This window comes from Phocoena sinus, chromosome 2 (assembly GCF_008692025.1).
Source record: "Phocoena sinus isolate mPhoSin1 chromosome 2, mPhoSin1.pri, whole genome shotgun sequence".
Classification (NCBI taxonomy): Eukaryota; Metazoa; Chordata; class Mammalia; order Artiodactyla; family Phocoenidae; genus Phocoena; species Phocoena sinus.
Window position 1 is genome coordinate 20,313,929 of NC_045764.1, and position 20,690 is coordinate 20,334,618.

Below are 20,690 nucleotides of genomic sequence, written 5' to 3' on the forward strand. Positions count from 1 at the left end.
TACTGCTGAATGAAGAGACGAACAGCCCAGGCCTTTGGACCAATAACTAAAATAGGTAAAATATTAAATATTAAAAAAGCACTAGTCAGACAACCGGTCTCCTGGAAGGAGCAGCAGAAGCTGGAAAGAGAAAGAGAAAGAAACAAAACCAAAACAATAGAATGAGGGTTGGAGAAGGTACATACTATACAAACCAAGTCCTATAAAAATAACTATACTTACATGCAAGATGCTGGTGATATAATAGCTAATACAAAAGAGAATCAAGTCCTTGAATAGACCTGTCTCCAAAGAAAATCTGGAAGTGGGCAACAAGCTCATGAAAAGATGCTCATCATTATTAGTCATTAGGGAAATGCAAATCAACACTTCAATGAGACACCACTTCATGCCCATTGGGGTGGCAATAAAAACAAAAACATGGAAAATAACAAGTGTTGGTGAGGATGTGGAGAAACGAAACCTCCAACATTGCTAGTGGGAATGTTAAATGGTGCAGCTACCGTGGAAAAAAGTTTGGTGGTAAAAAAAAAAATAAAGTTTGGTGGTTCCTCATAACTTCACTACTCACAATAACCAAAAGGTGGAAATGACCCAATGTCCATGAGCTGATGAGTGAATAAGCGAACTGTGATACATTCCTACAATGGAATATTACTCAGCCATGAAAAAGAATGAAGTACTGATTCATGCTACAACATGGATAAATCTTGAGAGCATCATAAGTGAAAGAAGCCAGACATATGTTGTATGATTCTATTAACATGAAATATCCAGAAAGGCAAATCCATAGAGACAGAAAGCAGATTAGTGGTTGCCAAGGCTGGAGCAGAGGGGAAATAGGGAGTGACTGTTTAATGGGTATGGAGTTTCCTTTTGGGGTGATGAAAAAGCTCTGGAACTGGATAATGGTGATGGTTGCAAAACATTGTAAATGTACTTTTCTACACTTTAAATATGTGCAGTTTATTGAATGTCAATTATACTTTAGTAAAGATATTTGAAAGAAAATTTTTAAAAATTGGAAAAGACATATCAAGCAAATATTAACAACAGCAACAATTAAAAGATCACTTCCGGTTATACTACATCAGACAAAATAGACTTTAGGGCAAAAATCCTCACTAGTGATAAAAGTAACTATGTTATGAGAAAAATTCAATTCCTATTAGACATTGCATGTCTAACAATATAAATTTACAAATGCATACTGTTAGATATTAAAATAGAAAGCTGTTTATACAAATAGTCTCAGAATATTTTTTAGCTCAAATACAAGGAGATATGGACAAAGATCCCATTCTAGTGGGATCTTTCATATACCTCTCTCAATTACTGACATGTTGAGCAGACCCAAAGTTAGTGAGGAATGATGCAATTAATAAGGTTCATTTAACGGATATCTGTAGACCTCTACAGAACAAAATGAAAGAAAACACATTCTTCTCAAACACATATAATGTGAATATACTTAATGCCACTGATTTGTACACCCTAAAATGATAAATTCAATGTTATATGTATTTTACTACAAAAAAAAAAAGAGAGAGAGAGAGAACCAAGTGTTTCCAGTGGTAGGGTCTTTGGAAATATCCAGTCTGAAGATACGAGTTCGTAAGGAGCCATCACATCCCTAACCAATAAGGCAGAATGTTCTGCCCTACACATTCCTCTACTACCGATCCCAACTGCACGGATTTTAAACCCAGCACCTACTTTCTCAAAACAGGATTCAAGATTAATGCTGCGGGTCTGGGAGGGGGACAACGGAGTTACTGAGCAGTGCAGCTTCAGGGTGGTTCTCCACAGAGGTGGCTACAGTGACTGCACTATACTGACGCCACTGTGTCGATGTGAACAGATGCTGGCCCCACTCGGATTCAAGAGGGGAAGGCTGCAACGTCCCAGGGCTAGAGCTGCCCAGACCATCCTCCTGAGAACACACAGGCAGCGGGGAAGCCACCAACACTGCCACCAGAGAGGGCAGTGGAAACTGAAACAAAAAGCCGCCCTCCGCCAGTGATGGCAGCGGCTCAGGTTCTGGGATGCTTCTAGGATGCCACGGCACTACTGGCGGCCATCCACAACCAGGCGGATAAGACGCACTTGAACTCTTGTTCCAGAGGATGCCCTGTTCTCAGTTCTGCTCCACCCAAGCCTTTCCCCTCTCTCCCCCCAGGCTTCAAGGCTCAGCTCTCTCTCCTGTAGTTACTTGAGATGATCTTGACAATCAACACAGGGTGCCAACCACAGGCTCCTGAGGTGTCTGAGAACTTTGGAACCAGGGCCAGGTGTATCTTCAGCTCCTGATGAAGGCTTACTCGATCTGGTTTTAATCTGTTTGGGCCGTGTGGCTGTTATCTAGATGTGTCTGTATGTCCCATGACTAGTTCAGCACTCAGCACATTGTAGGTGGTCAAACAGGCCTGAAAATACTGCTGAATGAATTAATGAACACGCAGGGCCTGCACGAAAACAAGCAAATCCCGCCCTCCGCCACAAAGGGAGCCATCGTGGTGTCAAACACCCACATGTTTTCTTAAAAGCATCTCTCCTCTTTCCAGCCTTCTCTAAATTATCTGATTTTGGCTTTCTGATTTCTAGTAATGGAGAAAATGTGTTGCTTTTAAATTATCAGCATCCAAAATTTTTCCCCCCCCAAATGTAAAAAAAGCTCTGAAGTGCTGTTACCAAGGCATATACCCCATCCCTTAAAAATGGCTATTACTGGTCTGAGCAAGAAAATACACAAGATTCCATACATACACTGTCAAGTTTGGCAAGAGAGATTTTAGACAACTTCCACCCTTCCCGCCCAATCCCAAGTAAACAGGGCATTTGTTTGTATTTCCACATTGGCCTCATGAACCAAAATACCTCCTCCACCTAGAAAAACAATCTGTAACATTCAGACACTGAGCTTTGAGGGCAGACTTTTCAGTGCATGCTAGAGCAGTAAGAATGTAGTGCTTAAAAAAAAAAGTAGAAAAGCATCTTTAATAAACTTAGGTTCTCCTGTGAGCATTTTCCTCACGTTTACACTTATATCTGATTTGGTGTTTCTATATCTTTCAGAAATATAGATTAAAAAAAAATTGTTCTGCATGAAAATTGGAGCCAGAGAAACCTTTCTACAGTCTCCAGAAACAGACCTGAGTGTTCTACTGTGTTTAGGGGGAAAAGACACAAAAATCATTTTCCTTTACTCTAAGTTTTCGCTTTGCACCAAGTAGGTCCTGGCAAAGAGTTAAATGTTTTCTGATGTTAGTTCCTGCGGTTTAAGAAAAAAATAAAAATATAAAAGGCTAGGTGCTTAAATTTAGACTCCGTAAAACAATACTGGGAAACTTTCAAAGCTTTGGAGAAATTCTGGAATTTATTTTATTTGCATTACATCGGCCACATCGCCTTCTCTTTTTATAATCCCTCCCGCCCCTGCTCACCGGCTGATCCTACACGTTCCCGCGTGATTCAGTTACCTGTTGGGGGTCAGGGGTTGGGGACGAAAATCTACTGGTCACTTTGCGCAGGACCCAAGTTCAACAGGTGGCTTCGGCCACCTCCTGCCAATATGAGGCTCCCGCCCTCCTCTCCGCGGGGGATGGGACACAGCGCCCTGGGAATTCGACGGCTGCGGCGGCAATTGGTGCTCCGGGGAGGGCGGTGGGGACAGGGCAGGGGTGTTGGGACAACCCGGACCTATCTGCGCGTAAAGCAAGAATCGTGCCATGGACCACCTTCGCCCGCCGCCAGGACAGCCTCGGAGTCGGAAAGCCTCGCGTCCTCCCCACCGCCCCCGAGCCGGACGCACGCGGACCCCGTGATCCCGAATGAGGCCCCGGGTTTCCCGGGCGGGACCACCGGGTCGACGACGGCCCCTCGGACGGCGCCAGAGCCTTTCCTAACTTCCAAGGGACGCGATGCGGAGGAGCGGGAGAGCAAGCAGAAGAGATCCCCCCTGGGAGGGCACCCGCAGGGACGCGCGGGAAACGCAGGCAGCCGGCTCACTAGCAAAGGGGCTCGCCCTTCCCGCCCTGGACCCCACCAGAGCCCCGATCTCCCCCGACCGGCTGCAAACGTCGCCCCACTCACCGACGTGCTAGACAAGGCGATCGGCTGCCGGGACGCCCTCCCGCCCTCCGACCCTGTCCGGGATCGAGAAGCCCGCACTCACCTCGCAGGAGTCCCGCAGGAGCCCACCCGGACCGCAAGCGGGAGCCGAGCCCTAGCGCCGCCCGTTCGCCTGTCCGCCCGCGCGCGCCTCGCAGACCTTCCAGGGCCGCCCCGCCGCGCGCGCTCGTGCGCGCTCCTGTCGGGGTCTCGGCTGCTCCCTCCCCAAACTCACACGGCGCGCGCCCGGGGCATTTAAAGGGACAGGCCCCCGCGCCGGCGCTGCCCCGCAGCCGCCTCTCGGTGTTGGTGCGAGGTTTGAATTGGGGACGATCTGAGGAAACTCCAGCCCCATATCTGAGTTAAACACTCGGAGGAGAAATAGGGATTTGCATTCGAAGCTCTGAGTAAGACGGGACATTTTTTTCCCCTCCTTGGTCAGTTTTGAGAGGTTATTTTACATTTAATGACAATAATAACTACCACGTATCGAATTCTTATTACCCTTGGACAAGGCATTTAACACACACACATTATTTCATTCAATCCTTAGAACCCCCAATTTCTTATCCCCATTTTACAGAGGAGGAAAACTGAGGTTCAGAAAGGAGAGAAAACTCGTCCAAGAGGTTTTGACCCCATTCCTTGGTGCCATTTCTTCTTTATCACCATGGAAATATCCACTGAAGGTTAATAGCTGGTTGTGGAAGGCTTCTGTAAGTTGGTGGAAGTTAATGTTACCGGTGTTTCCATGGGGTGGGACAACTCTGTAGGAAAGGAGAAAACAAGAGTTATAGGGTTTTATTAATTATAGTGTTTGATATATACTCAAATGGCAGACATAAACCCGTATTGCAAAGTGCTGTTGGTGCTTGTCCCCATTTTACAGAAAATTAAGGAAGTGGTTGGTGGCACAGGATGACTGAGTCACTGGTGGCACTCGGGGCTGAGCCCCAGTTCCTTAGTCCTTATATCATTTCTTTGCTCTCCCCAGGAGGAGATACCTGATTAAAGGGAAGAAAACTTTTTCACTAATAACATATTGGCCTCATCTAACTCCCTGCATCTTTAATTAATGTTTACAAAGCACTTTAATCTACCGCACTTACTAGTTAATTGGGCAAGTATTATTATCCCCCTCTTTCTGAACCAAATCCAGGAGAGATTCTCAATTCTGTCAGTCCTTAATCCTCATTGAATAATGGACCTAAGCTTTCTGTTCATGTTCTTTTTTCTCTTAAATTTTGTTCCATGTAAACACTAATGATGTATCGTGAATTGGCTTAGTAAAAGTTAAATAGTATTAAATAGCCACAGGCGAGAGTAATATAGGCAGCCCCTGTTTTTCACAAATTCAGATAAAGAAAAAAAGACATTATAAGTGCTTCCCAGAATTATTTTTCCTTTTTAGTAGTGTTCTTTTCGCTTGGTTAAGCTTTTATGGTGTATAAACATATGTGTAGCTTAGTTTTTTAGCTTTAAAATTCTTAATGTACACATTATCTTGTGTGTATGAATTAAATTTTACACGGTATCTTTTCTTCCAGGTGAAGAGGAGATAGGGAAGAAGAAATTGAAGGACGATGGGATTAGGAAGGAAGAAAGAAAGGGAAAAGAAAAAGGCACAAAAAGAAAAAAAGGGTGGGAGGGTGCGGCGGACAGGAAATGAACAGGGAAGAAAATGAGACCGAGGTTTCAACCAAGGCGGTAGGGGGAGGAGGCCAGCCCTGCTAGCTCGTACCTGATCTTTGTGGGAATTGCGAACAGGTGGCCCTTCCGCGGGGCCGGTGCAGACCTGGCCAGGGCGCAGCGTGAGTACCTGAGCTCAGGCTGCCTTCCAGTACCCCCTGCACCCCTGCCCAGGCACCTCTGTGCCAACTGAACCTACTCAAAGGCACTAGAAGGTGAGAAAGGACATAAAGTGAGGTAAGAAAACAAGAAATGGCTTAGAGGGGGAATTTAAAGATTGTTATTCCTAAAAGTACTTAGATAACGTCAATGGAGAAAAGAACGAAGAAACATCTGGAGGGTCTTTGGACCTGCTGTTGTTACTACTTTAAAAATCCATGAAATTGACAAAATTTTACTTTCTTTTCACTCGACTTTTTACTAAATTCTTCTGAGGCTGTTCTTTGCTAAGAAAATGCCGGTGATACATGACTCAAAATATTAGACAATTATTCTTATTAACTCTGTGTAAGTTAAAAATTTTAAAGTAAACTTTAAGCTAAACATATAATTTTTATTGTATAAAAATAATTACTGTGTAAAATTGGCTTGAGAAACTGCAATATTTATAATGACCACTAGAGGGAGGTAGACAGGAAAGGAGAAAGTGGTTAGCGAGTAAGCTTCCTGAGTTTACTAAAAATTACAGCATTTTAGAGCTGAAAGAGGACATGTCAAAAGACATGATTTTGCTTTATGCCTCTTCCACTTAGAATATGTGTAATCTTGAGCTGTTTATTCTTTTTGAGACTCAGTTCCTCAACTGTACAATGAAGCTATTAACACCTACCTTGGGAGGCTAAAACAAAATTATTTTAAAGTTTACTTGAACAAGTAGCAGATAAGAAGGGTTAAGAAGATTATGAAAATGAAGAAACAGATGGGAAATTTCCCCGTTTGTTAGTTAAACAGTATAAAATAATAATTTAAAGTATCAAAATAGAATATTAGTAGATATTGAATGATATAGATAATAAAATAGGATAACGCAGAAAAAGACAGTGTTGATATACTGTAGATTTTAATATGTGATGGAGTCATCTAAAATAAATGAAAAAGGGACAGATTCTCAATAAAATGGACTTGAGAAAGCTAGTAATTTGAAAAAAAAATCAAGTTGAGCTCATACATTTCATTATGTGCTAAAAGAAATTTCAGCTACATTAAAGAACTTTAAAACTAGGAGAAAATTTAGGCAAATGTTTATGTAACCTCAAGATGGGGGAAGAAAAGAAATCGAAAAATCATAAAGGAAATCACCAGTAGACTAGATTACATAAGAATTTAAAAATTGTGACAACTAAAAATATTGTGAACAAAATAGAAAACAGAACAAATCTGACAGTTCATTTTTTTAAAAAAAATTTATTTGTTGATTTATTTTTGGCTGCACTCGGTCTTCGTTGCTGTGTGTGGGCTTTCTCTAGTTGCGGCGAGTGGGGACTACTCTTTGTTGCGGTGAGCAGGCTTCATTGCGGTGGCTTCTCTTGTTGCGGAGCACGGGCTCTAGGCACGGAGGCTTCAGTAGTTGTAGCACGTGGACTCAGTAGTTGTGGCTCGCGGGCTCTAGAGCACAGGCTCAGTAGTTGTGGTGCATGGGCTTAGTCGCTCTGCGGCATGTGGGATCTTCCCGGACCAGGGCTCAAACCCATGTCCCCTGCATTGGCAGGCGGATTCTTAACCACTGTGCCACCAGGGAAGCCCTGACAGTTCATTTTATCCTCAATACAAGAGTACACACACATTGATAAGAAAACTCTAATAACTCAATGAGAAAATTTCCTCAAAGAAAAAATAAAAACGATTAGTGTGTATATGTAATTATATTTTAAAGTGTTTGGATTACCCAGTAATTGAAAAAATTAAAATAGTAAGCAATATTTTCATCTATTAAATTAGAAAAACGTTTTAAAATTCTAACATTCAGTACTGGCAGGAGTGCAATGAAATGGGCAATTTTATATATTATAGTGGGAGCATAAGTTGATATAACTTTACTGGAAAGTGATTTTGTGAAATATTTCAAGACCCTTAAAAATGTTTATATACTTTGGCCTACAATTCCATATCTAGGGATTCAACAGAAATAATCAGAAAAGGGGAAAAATATTTGTGCACTGTCTCCTTTTTCATAATGTCAGAAAATTAGAAACAACCAAAAAATCCAAAATTAGGGGGAAGTTTAAGTGAACTATTATGCAGCTATTAAAAATGAGGTATTTTTCATGAACACAAGAAAATACCTAATATATTGTTAAAGGGGAAAAAAGAACATTACAGAATTGTGTGTAAACTATTGCTTCAGCTATGGAAAAATGCATGTATATATTCAAAAATTAGAAGGAAATATATCAAAAGGATGACAGTTACTCTTTCTGGCTGTGATTATGTGATTCTTATCTATAGTATTGTATATGTCCCAAATTTTCTGTTGTGGTTCTGTATTTACTGTTATAAATCAATACAGACTAATACAAATTTTTTGATACAATAAATGCCAATGTGCATAGCATAGAGTCTGGCTTATATCAAACATTCCATAACTATTTGGTAGATAATAGAAGGAGGGAAGAGAAGGAGATTGATGCACTTCAAGAATGACTTGCTAGTGAAATTTCTTGATTTAAAAAAAGAAATAATTATTCTACAAATGAGGAAATTACAGCCTGGAGGTTTTTTGGTGACAAATTTCAAGGAAAACTTTAAAAGATGATAATAAAGTGGTTCCATACTTCCTGAAAGCAAATAGATAACAGGCTACCTTGTCTGTATTCCAGGTCGGTATTCTGAAGGAGAACTACATGTTGGAAGAAACAAATGTGGAAGAAAATGGTAAATAATTTTATCTGAACTCAATGATAAGAGTCTGAAAGAGAGGCTAGGTTCTAAAAACATCCCTGATGAAGAAGTGCTGTTCATTCACGCTTTAGGACCTGCCAAGTGACTGACGTCCAAACAGGAAGAGAGAATGTATGGAGCCCATTCATTTTTCATCCAGAGATTGCTTGTGGTTTCTTCTGTGCCAGGTGTTACTAGGGGTAAAGTCCGGGAGATGCAACAGTGAACAGTATGGATAAGTTCCCTGTCTACAGGGAATTTATGGTCCAGGAGGGCTTGGTGGGATGCAGACAAGACTCAAATGATAAGTTTAGTCACCAACCCTCTATTAATCCCTAGATGAAATAGAAGTGATTCTGTAAATAAAACAATGGTGAGGTGAACCGTATCCCCCCAGAGATAAGCCTGAGGACTCAGGGGTTGTTGAAATTTGTCTGAGGATAACTCGCTTCGCTTTCGCTGTTCTCTGGCTAGCTTTCGGTTTACAGATGGAGGATGCAAAGCCGACAGGGTCTTGGAAATGGCTCCAGGAACCTGCGGTGTCTGGGGAGCCGGGGACAGGAGAGCCTTGGGAAGTTTTCTGTGCAAGTGTCTTTTAACCCTGTCCGTCTTCCCACAAACTTCACTAAGGCCTCCACTCCTCACGAGTGCTTTTGGAGTGAACCTTATTCTCAGGAGATTTGAATATGGGCTGAAACTGGCCTCAGGTGGGTCTTAGGTAAGAGCTGGGACCCAATGAGACCCAGTCCTGTTTGTGTCACAGACATTTGGAAGGAGAGATGAGTGCAGTGTGTTGGAATACTTAACATTTGTAGTTTGTGTTACCTTCTGCTAAGTTGAATTCTTCTAAACCCATTTCAGGTAAAAGATTTCATTACACCAGATTTCTACATTTAAGGGCTGACTTTCTTTTTTATACAATTCTGTTGTGACCCAAGACATAACTTCTTCTTTGATGTGACCCTGAACTTAAGGATGTTAGTTCCCTGATTTTGAGGGAGCAAAATGTACCTAGTGTTACAGTCAGAGAGACGCAGGAATCACTGAGCAGGGTCGTTAACCACTTAGTGGGACCGTGGAGTCCATGTCGGTCCCCAGCTTACAGATTCAATAACTCTGTTCCCGTCAGTGCCACCTGGATGCCACCAGGTGCTCAGACAGTGGGTCTCAACTGTATTTCCAAGTTGCAATACTGGTGGAGGAAAGGATGGGGAAAATGAAACTGGCAATTCTTTGATAAGCTTAAAATGTTTTATTTCAATTTCTAAATTGTTAAATAGGATTAAAAAAAAACCCCTCTTCCTACAGAGAATCACAATAGGAAAAGAAATCACACCAAATGCTACCATTCACTGGGAGTAATAAAATGTGGGATATTTTTTTCCCTCTTGTACTAAAATTGCCCTGAGGACCAAAATACCTACCTCTTACATTCCCCATTCAGGAAGTCACCAGGAACTAACCAGCTTCTCAGGACTTCCTGATGGTCAACACTTCTGAGCTGGCTCTACTGCCAGCTACACCCCCAGTCCCATTTCCAAACTAAGAAGAGGCTTGCAGGTCCTAAGCTTTGTGGAGATGCAGTTAGTATTCATGGTGGGAGGCTATAACAGGAGACTGGAGCGGGCCTGCGTTCCCTTTCTATCCACCCAGGACAATCTCCTTTCTAACCATCTCCAAGTCAACTGATTAGGGACTTCATTTTATTGTTTTAAAATATTTATTTATTTATTTAGGCTGCAGCGTGTCTTAGTTGCAGCATGCGGGATCTTCCTTGTGGCATGCGAGATCTAGTTCCCTGACCAGGGATTGAAACCCGGGCCCCCTGCACTGGGAGTGTGGAATCTTAACCGCTGGACCACCGGGGAAGTCCCTGATTAGGGACTTTACATCCACAGAATCCCTTTTGCCACATAATGTGACATAATCACAGAGGTGACATCCCATCATATCTGCAGGCTCCACTCACGCTTAGGGGGCTGGAATCTTGGGGGCCAGCTTAGAATTCTGCCTGCCACAGAGGGGAAGGGGTTCCTTTAATCCCCACAACCAAGTCAGGGCGAGAGTCCTAAGGCAATCACTCATAAAGATTGGGGTTCAGCAAAACGGGGAATTAGACTCTTGCTAGGGTGACCTCGTAGTTACCCCCAGGCCACGAGGAGCTGAGTGGGGTAAGAAGGTCACAGTGAGCATTCTGGGAGCTGAGGAGCATGGCACAGTGTGTCCTTCCCACTGAGGTTTGGGGACAGACTTGAAAGGCTTGTGACCTGCCAGGCTGGAGATTTCAGAGCAGTCCCTTCCCTTGGGCTGGAAGGGCTGCAAGCTCAGTGAGCCTTGCGGGAAGATGGGGCAGCTCCACCCACCCCACTCTCCAAGTCCATCCAAGCGTGTGGAAGGGGACCCTCCAGTTCTTGGGGCTCTATGTGTGGGAATATACATTACCCCAAGGGCAGAACAAGCAAGCTGCTGGGGGGCCGATTGGCCAGGCGACTGAGTTTGAGATGGAATGCCTAGGACTGAACCTTTAAAAAAAATTTTTTTTAATTGTGGTAAAATATACATAGCATAAAATTTACCATTTTAACCATTTTTAAGTGTACGGTTCAGTGCTATTAAGTGCACTCACAGTGTTGTGCAACCATCGGCATTATCCATCTGCAGTACTTTTCCATTATCCCAAACTGAACCTCTGTCCCCATTAAATCCTCACTCCCATTCCCCAGCCCACACCCCTGGCACCACCGTTCTACTTTCTGTCTCTATGATTTCGACGACTCTATGGACCTCATATAAATGGAATCACACAGTATCTGTCCTTTTGTGACGACGTCTTTCACTTAGTATGTTTTCAAGTTCATCCATGTCATAATATGTATTAGAATTTCCATCGTTTTTATAGTTCACTAATAATCCTTTTTATGTATAGACCATGCTTTTTAAATCCATTCTTCTGTGATGGACCCTTATGTTGTTTCCATGTTTTGGCTATTGTGAATAATGCTGCAGTGAATGTGGGGGCACAAAAATCTGTTCAAGTCCCTGCTTTCAGTGATCTTGGGTGCATACCCAGAGGTAGAACTGCTGAATCGTATGGTGATTCCATGTTTACCTTTCTGAGGACCCACCATACTGTTTTCCACAGTGGCTGCACCCCACCTGCAACGCCTGTATGCGGGTTCCAATTTCTCCACATCTTCATCAACACTTGCTATTTTCTTTGTGGTCGTCGTTGAATGATTAGAATTGAATCTTAAATACAGAAATGAGACTGGTCTAATACCCCCCAAATCTTAGGCAGATTATTAAATCTGGCCAGTCTGATCGCTGGTAGGAAATGGGGATTCAGCAGAGAGCAGCTGCCGACAGCAGTGAAACCATCCCGTACTTAGATCCCCAGCAAGGTGAGAATCCTCTGTAAACCAGTTACAGGAGTAGAGTTCTTTTCCTTAAAATGCTTACTAGCTTTGTAAATGATTCACGTAAGAGCACAGCGGCCTAAATACATTTACTGCCTTCTTCATCCCGCCTCCATTCACTTCCTAAACCCTGGCTGTCCGGGTTCTATTCCCACGACTGTTCCGAAGCTGTCTTCTCTGAGTTCTCGTCCCAGCTTACAGGCGTCTAGGAGCTTGGACTGTCCATTAAATAGAAGTATTTAATTCCCGAAGTTGAGTCTTATAGCAGAGTTCGCTCTGCTCTCCTTGGGCAAAGACATTCATCACCCTGCTCTCAAATATGACTTCTATGACCATGACCCGAACAATCTTCACCTGTGGGCATTATTCATTTCATTTAACAAGCTGAGTGCCTCCCCTCACTGTGGTCAGGAACCTGGTTTTAAATCGTCTGCTGGGCGTCTCATTAAATTTAGATTCATTCATGCATCCATCATCCCTGTTGGGTTGTGAAAGGTGAGGCTGTCTGCTTAGGACGCTTGAGTTGGGAGAAGTATAGACACACACACACAAGTGTCAAATCATTCTGCATGATACAGAAACAGGAGTAATCCACTGGTATCTCAAGAAGGGGGTCGGGATCCTGGAGAAGGAAATGGAAGAGTCTAGAGGAATGGGGGTGGGGAGGGCTAGCTAGAAACATGGAAGAAAACCAGGGCCTGTGGAGAGATGTGGATATAAAACATTCTCTATGTCGAGAGCGATGGGACTTGGAGAGCGCAGCGATGTCTGACGTTGGATTTGAAGTGTTTGCACACCGTGTGGTAACTCTCCCTGCTGCTCCCAAACCATGTAATGCCGGCAGTGCTTTGGGGGAACGGAAAGGGTCATATCCCATGATTTCAGGAAAGCAAGGACGGTTAAAGCAGGGCTGGGAGTAATGGTTTGGAGTCAGAGGAAAGCAGGGAAATCGGTGACAGTGTGGATGAGAAGGCACCCATGTGTTCTTGGATATGTTAGAGAAATAGATGAGAGTATTCTAGATGCAGCTGTTAATGACCGCATTTCATTTTGATATTAAGTGAAACAGTGACCTCAGGAAGTTGGAGGCCAGGGAGTTGCCTGGATTATAGAATCTTCCGAACAAGACTTGACCTGGGGCACCAGGTGCCTGTTCTTCATACATGTTAACATCCTTATGGGACCGGTGACATGTGTTTTTCATGCTAAGTGTTTGGCCCTCACCTTTCGGGCTCATAATCTTCTCTCTCAGATCCCGACCTTCTTTCTTAAGCTCTGTTCAAGGCCTGGAGGGAATTTCCAGTGGTTAGGACTCCGTGCTTCCGCTGCCAGGGGCCCGGGAACTAAAAAGGCCTGGAGCCCCTGTTGCTCACATTTCAGGGGTATAAATAATAACAACCGTTACATCTTTATACCATTTCATGGTTGACAAAACATATTCACACACATTTAATCCTCTTGACAGTGATTATTCCCATTTTACAGATGAAACTGAGGTTCAGAAGTGTTCAGTGACTTTGCTCAATCTCACTTGTGTAGTAAGTGACAAAGTGGTTGTTCTAATCCACTGCTCTCTGCTTTTGATCAGAGCTGCCGTTCCTGAGTCTGTGTTGACCGGGGATAGCAGTACTATTTCATGCATTTTCTCTCTGTAAAGCCAATTAAGGAATTTGTGCTCATACTGTTGACTATTTTCAAGGTTATTAAATTAGTATTGGGGGAAAGTACAAACTTTATGAGAGTTTTAGGAATAGTCATAAACATGAGAAATGTGGAAATCTTGTCTTATAAAATGTTCATCTGAGTGGAGTCAGCTGAGGAGTTACTGAGAGGGAAGCCTACAGGGATGACAACAAAATAGAAGCTGTGTCTCAGCTAAAGGTTGAGAACTATGTAAAAATCCATTATTTCGATGGAATGTGCCACAACGTTTCCCCGAAGTGTTCCATAAAGAATTACTGACTTTCAAATGCAAAGTTAGTACTTTTAACTTGTGAAAAGATTCTGTGCTTCCATGTACCAAAGAAATCCAAACAATAATTCCACGAGTAAGGCTAACCTACCTAAAGCATCACCTCCTCCAACACAGAGTAAAGCCCTTCATTCAGGCAAGACCACAGAAGCTACAAAAAGGTAAGTCTGCAGGCTCGTGCTACGCAGGCTTCATTTTTTTGGCCATCTTCATGTCTTCCTTCGGTTTTATTTGGAGCCCCTTAGCCAGGCTGACAGAGGTGACAAAAATAGATGCAAGACCCTGCAGGTGAGGGGCAGAGCTGGCTGGGGAAGGGATGCAGTCTGCTTCACGCTGACTCTCCCGGGCAGGACAGATGGCCCATGCCTGCAAAACCTGTATTATGGTGGGAGAATAATTACGCCCAACAGAGTATCTAAATATGCCCATTTTCCAGCATCCATTTGAGGGGAACAGGGGTAATTGATATCCAAACAGCTCCGTAATAAGTTTTGAGTTTCGTCTCCCATCAGCCCATTTCCCACATTCACTAAAAATAGCAAAATTAATTAATTTTCATTGGCTTTCCCTTCCCCTTCCTCTCCTGGGAAGAAGTGCTTATGAGCACTGAAGAGGAACAGGCCTGCTTAGATTCATAAATTGAATAGTTGAAGCCATTGAGGTCTGACTCTAGAGCTAAATTCATCTGATCTAATCAGCAGAGGGCAGAACAAATAACAAGCCATTCTGACTTAACATTGTGTTAAAATGTTGTGTTAAGAAATTCCAAATGTTTGAGACATTTCTAAGAGGGCCACATAATTTTTCATTTCATAAATGCATTTACTAAAAGATGCCTTTAAACTGTAAGCTCCTTTTGTGTGTTAAGAATATTCAGATTACACACAAGACCACTTCTGTGGCTTAAAAGCTACATCCATAGCTCTGATCCTATAGCAGTTGTCACACCTCAATCTCAAAATATTTTTCAGATACTAATTCGTTAACTAGATGACATTATATATCCCATTTTCAGGAGGAGAAACTGAGGCTCCAAGAGAACCTGCAGAAGGACATGGTTCTTGCTCCCCCATCTGTGGCTTTCTTCAGTAAAAGGCCTTTGCAAATTCAGGGACACTGCCCAACAGGTGGAGTGGTTATAAAAGGAGGGTATTATTACAATAAGGTGGTAATAGAATAACACACTGTAATTTTTGGCAAAATAGTTTTCAGACAATTGAAGAAAGCCATAAACATTGGATTAGGGAAATAAAAAGCTATTTAAATATATTTTTTAAATAGATAGCCTTTGTCCTCTAGCCCAGCGAAGACATACCTGTAGGGTGGCATTGGCCGGACATCTTTAAATAAGTGAAAAAGTATCTAGTAACTGGAACTGTAGCATCCGCGGGAGCCAAGTCTGTGTGGCATGTCAGTGCCAGGTGTGGGCTGACCACCGCCCTGGGGTCTGATCACTATCTCCTGGCCACTGTCTGCTCTCTGAAGGCCTTCCATTTCACCAGTGAATACCATCCTCTGGGGACAGAGCCTTCTTGGCAGCCATTTCCAGATTGTGAAGTGATGACCCAGTTCTCTTAGGAGACAAACTGGGAGGAAACCGTGGATGTCAGGTGGAGGTAGGAAGGCACGGGGCTCCTCCAATCCTGCTGGAGCAGCCCCGGAACTTCAGAGACCCGCCCCTCTCCCCAGGCTTTGCTCACTTGGGCACAAGCCCATACATCTTTCGTGGGAGATCAGAATGGAGACTTCTTTTTTTTTTTAATTTTATTTATTTTTTTATACAGCAGGTTCTTATTAGTTATCCATTTTATACATATTAGTGTATGGATGTCAATCCCACTCTCAGAATGGAGGCTTCTGACCCTGCCCTTGTTAAGAAGCTGAAGTCAATTACTCACTACGAGACCACTGAACTCTCTCGTTTTGTTTTTTCACAAGTGGGACAGGACCATGGGGCGTGGCATAACAGAACCTGGGCATCTATTGTAATAATGACTCAATTCCTTTGTTGCTAATAAGTGGACAAGTTGGAGCGAAGCCCCAGTTTGTGATGTGTGAAGGCTGCCCGCTAAAGGCCCCTCAAGCAGAGGCCTGCTCACACACGCCAAGCTCAGCCCAGACTCCTCAGCGCTGCATTCCTCTGTTTGACCCCCAAATTCCCTCCTCACTCAGACCCCTGCTGCCTCTGTGGCCTGAATGCTTCCTGAACCTGCACCCTGATCAGCCAGAGTGGCTCTCATTCTGTACCTTTAAAGATCTTGCTGGTCCTTTTGAAGCTCAGCTTGAGTGTGGCTTGCACGTCCCCCCAAAATCTCCACCTACTCCTTTCTCTCTCTCTCTTTTTTTTTGCCGTAAATATATATTTCTTTTTATTTATTTATTTATTGTAACGGGGAAGAGTTTATTTATTTATGTTATGCATTCATGCATGCATGATGTTAGTCCCAGGGACTGAACCTTCGCCCCCTGAAGTGGAAGCACAGCGTCCTAACCACTGGACCGCCAGGGAATTCCCCCAAGTTTCCTTGACTTTCTAAAAGTGCCTTACATGATATGACAACAGCCATCCATGCTCCCTACAGACAAGTAGACAATACAGAAAGGGTGAAGCAGGAAAATTGGAGAACTCCCTTCTTGGACCACAGCAGACAGGTTGGTGCTTTTGCTTGGAATATTTTTGTGTGTGTGGGCAGTTGGTTACCTTTGAAAACACGGGTTGCTAACTCTGAGGGTCCACCTGGGTGCACAGGCCCTGGGGAGCGCACACGTGGAGGCCCCAAGGCTGCAAACTCTGTCCCTCCCAGCAGCAGACAAACGGTCAGGGCCCCAACAAACAGTCGCGGCCACGCCTATATTTCTTCTTTTTTTAAATCAAAGTATAGTTGATTTACAATATTGTGTTAGTTTCTGGTGTACAGCTAACTGATTCAGTTATATATATATATGTGTGTGTGTATGCGTATACATATTCTTTTTCAGATTCTTTTACATTATAGGTTATTACAAGATACTGAACACAGTTCCCTGTGCTACACAATAGGTCCTTGTTTACCTATTTTATATGTAGTAGTGTGTGTATGTTAATCCCAACCTCCTAATTTATCCCTCGCCCCCCTTTCCTCTTTGGTAACCATCAGTTTATTTTCTATGTCTGTGAGTCTGTTTCTGTGTTGTAAATAAGTTCATTTGTATCATATTTTAGATTCCATATGTAAGTCATATCATATGATGTTTGTCTTTCTCTGTCTGACTTACTTCACTTAGTGTGATAATCTCTGGGTCCATCCATGTTGCTGCAAATGCATTATTTCATTCTTTTTTATGGCTGAGTAGTATTCCATTGTGTATATATACCACATCTTCTTTATCCATTCACCTGGCAGTGGACACAGGTTGTTTCCATGTTTTGGCTATTGTACATAATGCTACTGTGAACACTGGGGTGCGTGTATCTTTTCAAATTAGAATCTCCATCTTTTCCAGATATTTGCCCAGGAGTGGGATTGCTGGATCATATGGTAGCTCTATTTTCAGTATGTTTAAGGAAGCTCCATCTTTCTTTCTCTTTCTATAGCACTTGAAACATTCTGCCTGGCGGCGTGGTTGTCTCTACCCCCATCTAACTGAGCATCCACCAGTGGGTTGGAAGCTCTTTGATCTCTTAGGAGCCAGGCCCATGCCTTCTTCCCCCTGAGCCCCTGGTGCATGGAACACACCATTTTGAAAATTACGCTTATTTGGAGTAGATGGAAACCGAATTGAAGGGGGTTAAGGAAGAGACAAGGGATCAAGAGGCGGAGGCAGAAGGTTGGCGGCCAAAGGAAGGGAGCAATAAGATGACTGCTCAGAGGGCAGCAGGGTTGAGTGCCGCTCGTCAGCAAGTTTGATGGAACCAGTGTGAGGAGAGGATGCAGTGGGAGGTTGCAGAGAGAGACGGGCTAAGCCCTGTGTCACTGATGCGTGTTGCTCCTCATGAGGGCTCACAGGAGCTTGGGGAATGGCCAGAGCGCTAGCCTCTCCGAGCATCATGTCTTCAGGGAGTGCATTATAACAAACAAATGCATGGTCAGTGTTCTTGGAATAGCTGAACGTAAGAGTGCCGGTGCTGAGGAGGGGAAAGACCACAGCGTCCAGGGCAGTCACGACAGAGGAGACGGTTCATGGTCCATCCCAGGGGTTCCCTGTGAAGGTGACCAGGGCTGTTTAAACCACACGGCTGGGTTCTGGATCAGAGGATCCCCCAGGCCCCAGGAGACATTCCACTCGGCCTCACGCATCCTCCAGCTACAACAGATGAACCTCTCACCTATTTTTAAGGATTCCCAGGAGAGGGGATCTCGTTCCCTTTTTTGCGGGAAATGGAAAGAGCATGGGAAGCTTTCTTTCCTGGGTTAATTGAGGCCGTGTCGCTGAACGTCTCGAGGCTGCCTGGATAGTGTTTTGTGAGGTCCTGATTCAAGGAGGGTGTGTCAGGCTGCTGTCTGGTCCTGGGTGCTCCGGGAGTTGGGAAGTGGAGGGGACACTGCCGTTTGCTGGAGCTACTGAGTGATGTCACTACGTATAGAACTTACCTCCAGCTCTCTGGACTCTGAGACCAGCCCAGCAGCGAGGGTGGTGGGATGAGGCGTGGGGTCAGGATGGGGGGATGCGAGGCTCTTTCCCAGAATCAGGTGGAGTCACACAGCCCAGAAAGGAAGGACTGAAAGACCTGGAGTTGCTTTTCATGAGGGGCCTCAGAGTGATGCCATTCCTACAGCCTGTGGGGCAAAGAGCTGCAAACCCTGACTACAGGCCATTCTTTGAAAGGTATGCAACCCAGGTAACGAAACGTGAAATAGAGCCGGAGGGGTGGCCCCAATCAAAGATCTGGGCTAATGCTGCCAGCATCGGATTTCCGTAATCCCTAGGATTCAACCAACAGAGGGAACAAGGACTTTTGATTTTATTTCCATGGTGGTGCAGTTTCTCCTTTTAATTCTGAAATGCTTTAATTGATACTCTTCACCTGGGTCTACCGCTTCTCAGAAAGTCACAGGGTGTCCATCACCAAAGATGCCCAATCCAGACTAGAAGTCATCTTGTGGGTAAAATTCAAGATACCCCTGCAGAACCCACTTCTAATTCTGACCAAATAAAGAAACCCGTGAATTGCCTGCAGGGTTGGTCTCCCAATTTAAAGGCACTGTGTCCTGCCTAATGTTCTCCAGGAGAACTTCAGACTAGAAAATCCTGGATCTAGGAAACCTGCTCTGATAAATTTGAAATGGATGTAGGGGCAGTGTTTCAGGATGGGAGTCAAGGGCCTTTGAGGGGACTCTTCAAAGTCAGGTATTGTTGTGGGCTGAGTTACGACCCCCCAAATTCACATGTTGAAATCTTAACCCCCAACACCTCAGAATGTGACAGTATTTGGAGATAAGCCCTCTAAAGGGGTAAGTTAAAATGAGGTCACTAAGGTAGGCCCTAATCCAATAGGACTGCTGTCCTTACAAGAAGAGGAAATTTGAACACAGACACAGAGGGAAGACCCCATGAAGATGTGGGGAGAAGACAGCCGTCCACAAGCCAAGAGAGGCCTCAGCAGAAGCCAACCCTGCCCACCCCTTGATCTCAGCCTTCAGCCTCCAGGACAATAAGACAATAAATGTCTGCTCTTGAAGCCCCCAGGCTGTGCTACTCTCTCAGGGCAGACCTCCTGAGCAGACCGATACAGGCGTGTTGAGGCATAACTGTTATAGGGGAGCGGGGCACAAGGCCCAGGAGAGGGAGGCACAGCCTGGAGCCTGAGGGACTGCTCTGAAATGACAAGAGCTAAAGTGGACTATTCTAGGTTAGGGCGGAAGCCTCAGGGGGTAGAGAAGTACAGACAGTTGTAGGTCAGGCTGGGTTAAGACAATAGCAATCAGCTCATCTAACCTCTGCTCCCAGCTTCAGCTCACACGCTCACCTGCCCCTTGCCCAGCCGCCCAACTTGTTTCTCATTGGTCAGTGCCTTGACCGCCAGGGTCTTGTTATATCTCCCAGGAATATATGCAATATATTAGGGGACCCCTGAAGTTGGCAGAATATGTGTCCCTCCCCCAGTGCTCTCCGTTGGTGGCATTTCACAATAGTGGTGAAGAAAACATTTGGAGTAAAGGCCTTTCCTAGGTAGCCCTCAGATTATATCACTTTGGGGACTGCTGGCCATTAAGGCTTCCCTGGTTAAAGAGGAAAAGATTGAAAAGAAAAAAACTATGGACCATGGGATGCAAAACTGAGTTGAAAAATTGAACAGAAGCTTCAGTGTGGCATCCCCAGACGGAGCCCTGTGTCTTACTCAATCTCAGATCTTGATTCCTCTCGTTTTTGTCTTTAGTACCTTAAAACAATCAATGGCCCAACACAGGGACAATATTGGACGTTTTCCTGTTGAGTGGACTCAATGCTCCCCCAAAAGTGAGTTATTTCACTACTTAGAGTCTTGGTTTTCCATGTGCAAAACTGTGGGTTGTGCTAACCATTGCCTCCTTGCTCAAAAAACCATCAGGAACATTCAAGTTGAAAAAAATATTCAGGTTCCCAGTAAGTATTTGTTAAATTGGCAGCTCCAGCGTACTTACTAGAAGTGGGAAATACAGTGACCT

The 20,690-nt window shown here is 44.1% G+C and overlaps 1 protein-coding gene and 1 long non-coding RNA gene across 2 annotated transcripts in view; one reads left to right on the forward strand and one right to left on the reverse strand.

The window, feature by feature from the left end:
* The window catches only part of PROSER2 (proline and serine rich 2), a 44,288-nt gene extending 38,374 nt beyond the window's left edge, over positions 1-5,914 (reverse strand). Inside the window, exons 1-2 of the mRNA XM_032624722.1 lie at positions 5,852-5,914; positions 4,175-4,877 (exon numbers count right to left, since the gene is read on the reverse strand). The gene's annotated coding sequence lies outside the window, so the exon portion shown is untranslated. The remainder of the gene's footprint in view (positions 1-4,174; positions 4,878-5,851) is intronic.
* LOC116749899 overlaps positions 5,877-20,690 on the forward strand; it is a 35,080-nt gene continuing 20,266 nt past the window's right edge. The window contains exons 1-2 of the long non-coding RNA XR_004348724.1: positions 5,877-6,036; positions 8,616-8,670. This is a non-coding gene — a long non-coding RNA (uncharacterized LOC116749899). The remainder of the gene's footprint in view (positions 6,037-8,615; positions 8,671-20,690) is intronic.